The following is a 7,300-nucleotide window of genomic DNA, read 5'->3' as shown; positions in this document are numbered from 1 at the left end:
TTATGCAACCTATGGATATGTATATGTTGAGTATAGGGTCAAGTGAGAAGTACATGATAAAAAGAGCTAGGATGTTTTGGATACATTATAGAGAGATGTCAATATGAGTTAGACCAAACTACCGAGATGAGGTGAGTACTAAGGAAAAAATAGGACCTAGCCATGGTTAAACCAACGATCTATCCCGACATCAAGTATAAGACAGGGGCGGAGAGGGCAAGGCAAAGCATGAAGACTAGCAACAAGATGCTAAGGTAAATCATGGGCTAGGTTGAGTGCCTTCGCACATTATTACAAGTAATTCAATAGAACATGACACAAGGACTTCCCGGGGGGTCACCCATCCTAGTACTACTCTCGCCCAAGCACGTTTAACTTCGAAATTCTGGTAGGATCCGGTGCGTTAGTGCTGCTATGATTGAATGAGATGGAAGAATCCAAACTAGCGGTGAAGCAACAACACGAGATTATGTACCTAGAGTGTTATAAGTTACGTTAAGGGAATTATAAAAGGGCTTAAGCAAAGCAAGCAGGATTAGTTGATTACTAAAAGATGGCGCACTTGTATGCCACAGTTCTTCAACATAATACCAGTTAATGATAGGCAAACCAAGGAATGGCTATATAGGTCATTATGTAAGGGGACTTCAGCATAACTTGGTAGCTGACTCTGATGGACAAAAAGCAAAACCCAAAAAGGCGAGGGTACTAGTTGATGTCATCTAAAGAAGGCAAGAAGTAATATACGAGGTCGAAGATTCCACAAGATGACCTTGGATACAAGACTCACTTTGGACTCTCTAGATAGATAATTCTATATGGAATGTTATCCGCAGATTAATAAGATTAGCCTATATTCCTCCAATTAAAGAGTACCTGCTCAGCCGAGATGGTGTGAAATTATAGGTCAATAGGGTGGTAGGAACTTATGGAGTCCCCATAGCTATATTCCTAGAAGAAGGAGCCCAAGTTACAGTTAACTACCAAAGATCAATTTATGAAGAGATTGGGAAGACAGATAGGTCTTCATACACCATTTTACCCTTAGACTGATGGACAGACTAATCTTACTAGCTAAATGTTAGATAATATATTATGGGCCTATACAGTTGACTCCAAAGGTAGCTTGTACAATTGCCTACCACCTTTCAAAAGTACTTATGATATTAACTATCATTCTAGTATCCAGATGGCCATATACGAGACTTGGTATGGCGGACAGTGTAGGTCGCCAATTGATTGGTTTCATGGTAGTAAAACATGACTAATACACCCAGATGAAAGAATAGGGAAAAGACCGAATTATCCCTCATTTAACTAGAACTACACTCACCACGGAGGATCCATCACGGTCCATGATGCTCATCATAGCCCGTGGTGGTGTCCATGATGTTAGACTTAGACTGAAAATTTGGGAGTTTGTAGAAAAGAGTTTTAGGACTTCCTCCACAGAACCCTTCACAGTCCGTGGACCATGGTCATTGTGTAGGACCTATAGGGTTATTCACAAGAGTGACCAACATGAATTCTACCACGGTCCATGAAGAGCTACATGGCCCATGGTGGTCAACCATGGTCTTTTCCTTGGGATCATTTTCTAAGGTCTTAGGGGAGAGGTCACACCGAAGGGCATCACTACTTGTGGTGCTCACCATGGTCCGTAGTCCCTTCCTGTAGGTTGATATTTAGGACCACCATTGTGGTGGGTCACCACGAGGCGTGGTGTAGACCTCGACTCATGATGACTATTTGTGGTCATCACCTTGTGCCAAAATCTGTATTTTCTAAATTTTCATATTTTTTCCTTATTTTTTGACTTTCCAAATTCTGGGTCTTACATCTAGGTTAATGAAAAATAAACATCCTTTGGGAGAGAATCCTTAATGCCTTAGAATGATTTTTAGAGAATAAGATGGAATGGTGATAATTTTAAGGTTTAAAGTATTTATAGGCTTAGCGTATTACCCAAAATGACATAGTATAGGTTCACAAAAGATGGGAAATGCCAAAAATACACCTCATTAAATCTGTCCGCAGTGACCTACGAATGGGGACCTACGGGTTTTAAGTTGGGAGATGGGTCATAGGATACATTCGTTGAAATAGTATACAAAAAAATCAAGCAATTAGAACTTGCACACTGGACCTACGAATAGGTTCTATGAGTTGTCGACTCTTCTATGGGTCATAGGGGTAGTCTATAGAATGCGCCATAACTTAGCCAAATTTCCTTATCTCAAGACCCATCTTATGACCAGGGTCTATGGTCCGTCAAAGCTCCTATGGGTAGTAAGGACCCCTCATCCTGACAACCTTTCAAAACCCCAATATTTGAGTTTCTGAACTTACTCTACGGGTCCATCTTACGAGTTGTAGGGACTCCTATAGTCCGTAGTAACCCCAGCTAGAGTGAGTTCACACTTAGTGAAATTTTTATTGCTCAAAACCCTTCCTATGGGTTATTGGCTCATTAACACAATTATAGATCGTCAACTTCAGTCATCTCAAAACCCAAGGTTTTTCCCACGTGCTAGATGTTCTATGATTTTTCTTCCTACAACTCATACGACTTCCTATGGTCCATAGGTTGGTTCGTAGAAGCCTTCACTAGTAGTTTTCTGCAGCTTTTTTCCCTCCATCATTTTGTTTTGTTTGGCCTTCCAACTTTTGGGGTCTTATAATCCCCCCCCCCCTTGGGAATATTCATCCTTAAATGAGACTCAAGCTAGCATGGATAGAGTATGGAAAGAGACAAAGCAACCTAACATTATTGAAAAACACATAAAATTCATAAAAACATGATGTATTCAATCTGAAGCTAAAACATGACTTCAAAATTTATTTCATAAACATAAATGCATATGAAAAGATGAGAATGACTAAAATCCATGAATTTTCTATAGTGAATCATGAAGGAACTTAATACCTCAGCTAGAAACAAAAGGAAAGAGAAGAGGATATCATGTCATCATATCGGCCTCGGCCTCCTATGTAGCACCATCAACCTTTTTGTTCCTCCACAACACCTTAAAGGATGCAACTTCCTTATTTCTTAACCTTCTAACTTGTCAGTTTAGAATCTCAACTGAAACCTCATCATAGAATGAAATTTCGTTCACAACAATGTTGTCTAAAGGAGAAATAGAGATAACATCACCTAAACACTTCTTCAATAATGAAACATAAAACATAGGATGCACTAATGCTAATGCTGAGGGCAACTCCAACTCATAAGCCACCTTGCCAATCCACCTCAAAATCTGATATGGGCCTACATATGGGGGACTAAGCTTCCCACTCTTTCCAAAAAGCATCACTCCATTCATAGTGATATTTTAAAGTAAACCCAATCATTTACCTCAAACTCAAATTCCCTTCTCCTCACATCCAAATAGGACTTCTGTCGACTTTGAGCGGTCTTTAACTTTCTCTAATGAGTCTACCCTTTTCCATAGCCTCATACACCAAATAAAGTCCTATTAAGGTAACTTTACCAATTTCAAACCAAAAAATAGGATACCTACACCTCCTACCATATAAGGCCTCAAATAGAGCCATTTGAATGCTAGAACGGTAACTATTATTGTAAGAAAACTCGATCAATGGCAAATGATCATTCCAATTTCCCTAGAAGTCAATAAAACATGCTCTTAACATATCCTCCAAGGTCTGAAAAGTATGCTCGGCTTGACCATCCATTTAAGGGTGAAAAGTTGTGCTCAACTTAACTTGAGTAACAAGACCATTTTGGAAAGACCTCCAAAATTGAGATGTTAATTGAGTATCTTGGTTTGAAATGATAGATAATGGAATACCATGAATTTTAAACCACTCACAATTATAAAGTCCATCATAATCCTAGGCTAAATAAGAGTCTTAATAGGAAGAAAATGCACCGACTTAGTTATTCGATCAACAACCACCCAAATCAATTCATGTTGCCTAAGGGTATGAGGCAAAACCGTATTGAAGTCCATATTTAAGTCTTCCTACTTTCAAGTAGGAATATAAATGTCTTGAGCTAAATATCTCAATTTTTTATTCTCAATCTTCACTTGTTGACAATGAGGATACTTGGCCACAAACTGTTACATCTCGTACTTTTGTACATTGGAAGGTTCTTAAGCTTCTTAAGTATCTTGAAAGGTTCTTAAGTTTTTGGAAGGATTATTAAGTTTCTTAAAGCTTCTTAAAGATTCTCAAGCATCTTAGAATTTACCATGGAATCCAGATAGACCATAACACTATCAAACAACTCTAAGTAAGGAAGAATGTGATACCTCATGATACAGAAGATTGAAAATAGAGTTGTAAGAATCCGAAAGAAATTTGAGACTAAATGATGAGTCGTAGGACTCGACTTACTTACGTAAGTTACCAACTTGGAAATCTTACATACTTAAGCTACTTGAGTACATACCAAGTTTACATAGCAAGGACTACATATGTTCGTAAAGTAAGATGAGATTACGAACCCATGAGGAGGAAAATAGAGTGACATGTGGAAACATGAGAGAGTGCCACATGGAAGCAAAGGAGACTGCCACATGGAAGAAGATGGAGCAAGGGGTGGACCCCACCTTCCAAGTGGCAGCCTATGGTAGAAGGAAGGGATATGTTGGCCCAATGAGGGCTTGACACGTATTATCACTTAGGGCATGACATGTGTCACCACTTAGGGGTTGACACATGTCACACCCTAAAGTAGCCTCTATATATATGTGTTATGAATCATTTTTATCTACAAGAAAGTCATTTATCTTCCTAGTTCAAGAGACTTCTAGAGAAAGAAAGAAGAGAAGAAAAATATAGAACTAGAGAGAGAGTAGGTTTGGCCAAGGAGAAAGAAAGGTAAGCCTCCGATTTTATTTTGTGAATTAATTATCTAGGGTATACCATGATGTTATTAAGATGTTAGTAATATAAATTTATAGTTTGTAGCAGCACCAAAACGTTAGCAAGCAACCACAAAGTTTTAGTCGTCCTAAAGGAATTTTCGAGGCAAGTTTTGGCGAGTTTTGGGCAAGGTAAGGTTTTCCCATTCAAGTTGGAGTTTATGATTATATTATAAGGTATATTAAGTTTAAATAGGGTTGTAAGTGAAAAAATTTCATAAGGATGCTTGACGTTAGAAACAAACTAAATTAAAGTCGTTAGAGTTAAATTGAAGTCGAGTAGTGTGTTGTGATTGTGGTGTTGTGGTTGTAGGTGGTTTGATTGCGTGTTGCAGGGATGGAAAGTGTTATAATAATTGTTTGGTTGCTGATGGTTGCAGACACACGACCCTACTTTTAGTTTGGTTAAAGGTTTTACGAAATAAAGGTTAAAAACTCTATTTTGGTATCATAGTTTTGAGCTAGTTGTTTGGAGATGTATTGGGTAATGTTGAAGTGATTTATTTATATACATGCTGCTGTTTGTTCTTGTTGGTATGGTTTTTTATATTTTGGCTGAGTGAAATCTCGGGGATGTTGAAGTTATAGGGGAGATGCTGCCCGATTTTCGGTAACTTTGGAACTAGTAACAAACTAGTCGAGGGTATTGGATAAAGAAATGATTCCTATGGGTAGTTGGTTGTAGAGTTGGAAATATGAAAGCGAAAGGTTATTAACCTCAGTATTACTCTCATGTTATTATGTCAAGGAGGTAACGAGGCGAGCTGGATTACAGTTAATCCACAAAGGTATGTGAAGCTTACCCTTTCTTTTCTTTTGGCATGTATTAGCCTTAAGTTATATACATACGAAATTTGGGAGTCATTTCATTCATAAAACGTTAAGTAGGAGTCAAGACCCTTTTTCACTTTTGGATGTTAGAATTCCTGCAATAAGTAGAATCCTCACCTTTGAAGTCTTCTGTAGGATGATAAGTAGTACAAATAAGGCTTGGCTATTTCTCTCTTTGAAAGGGGCTTAAGGTAAGAGAAATGATGTCTGATATGAGTTTAGAGATAATTCCATTTAGAGGTTCTGTACATAATTCATGAATCGTAGTCATCTCTGCATACTAAGGGTCCTAAAGTAGTTAGATTACTACTCCCGAGCCACCTATATGTTGAATAGTAAGTGGAAATATAAGCTCCTATTCTGAAAGGCTCTAAGAGGATAAATGTCTCTGATTACATAAGCTATGTTTCTGATTGCATAAATTGTGTCGTTGATTGCATAAACTATATGGCATCATCTTGGTACACGCCTGTGGTTCTTGAGGCCCTAATTGATGAAATCCCTAATAACATCTAAAGGGTACCTCAGAGAATTACTTCCTTGGTCTTCAAGTGACGGTTCACTTGACTGTTTCATTGCGTCTCAGGAGATGACCTAGTTACATATGGTTTCTTATTACTCTACTCGTGCATACGATTAGCCTTCTTTCACCGAGTCCCACAATGGGCCGAGAACGTTATCGTGCACAACTTTATTACTCCTTCACCAAGTCTCGAGCCGGCTATGTATATGTATGTATGAAGTATACGATGATGAAATGCCATATATGATGAAGTTGAAGCATACAATGATGCCGTATGTGATGATGTTATTCACCGAGTCCAGGGACTGATATATATATATATGGTGATATGATAAAAATGTGGATCAAGCCGTACATTCCTTAGCATTTTTTTAAATTATGGCTCAGGCCGAACGTTCCTCTATATATTTTACTATGTAATAATGGCATCAAGTCCCATAAAGGGGCTGGCTGCGGTACGTTATGTAAACTACTCTTGCACCGAGTCTCTCACTAAAGGGTCGGATACTTACGTAGGCATACGTATGAAAATATAGGGATACATTTGTGACCCCGAGCCCCATAGTGGACCAGATATACTATGATGACATATACAATAAGATTATTCCGTATACGATGATATAATACTATATACGATGACCTGATAAAATAATATACATGATAAGAGGGCATGATGATATGGTGATATGGTAATATAATGAAATAGTTATGATACCGAGTTCCTTAGCGAGCCGGGCACAACGTATGATGATGTATATGACTACGTGTCCTAAGGTGCAGGTATATTAATTTTTTAATTGTTACACTTGTCCCCTGCATCCTTGTTTTAGTTATGGTCTCAGCTATGATGCGTTATGTTTTATATACTTAGTACATATATCATATTGACCTCCCTTTCTTCAGGGAGGGGGGATGCGTTTCATATCTGTAGGTATAGGTACTTACTTTTGAGATCCGCCAACTTAGGACTCCAACTCAGCTATGTCGGAAGTGCTCCACTATTCCAGAGCCTAACTTTTAGTGCTGATCATATAATGTATATAGTTATTTA

At 38.2% G+C, this 7,300-nt stretch overlaps 1 pseudogene; it reads right to left on the bottom strand.

Annotated features, from left to right (window-relative positions):
- Nucleotides 1–307: 307 nt before the first annotated feature.
- Nucleotides 308–426, bottom strand: LOC129883924 (5S ribosomal RNA; annotated as a pseudogene).
- Nucleotides 427–7,300: the final 6,874 nt, after the last annotated feature.

This window comes from Solanum dulcamara, chromosome 3 (assembly GCF_947179165.1).
Source record: "Solanum dulcamara chromosome 3, daSolDulc1.2, whole genome shotgun sequence".
Taxonomy (NCBI): Eukaryota; Viridiplantae; Streptophyta; class Magnoliopsida; order Solanales; family Solanaceae; genus Solanum; species Solanum dulcamara.
Note: the sequence above shows the minus strand (reverse complement) of the source record. Positions and strands in the feature narration are given on the sequence as shown.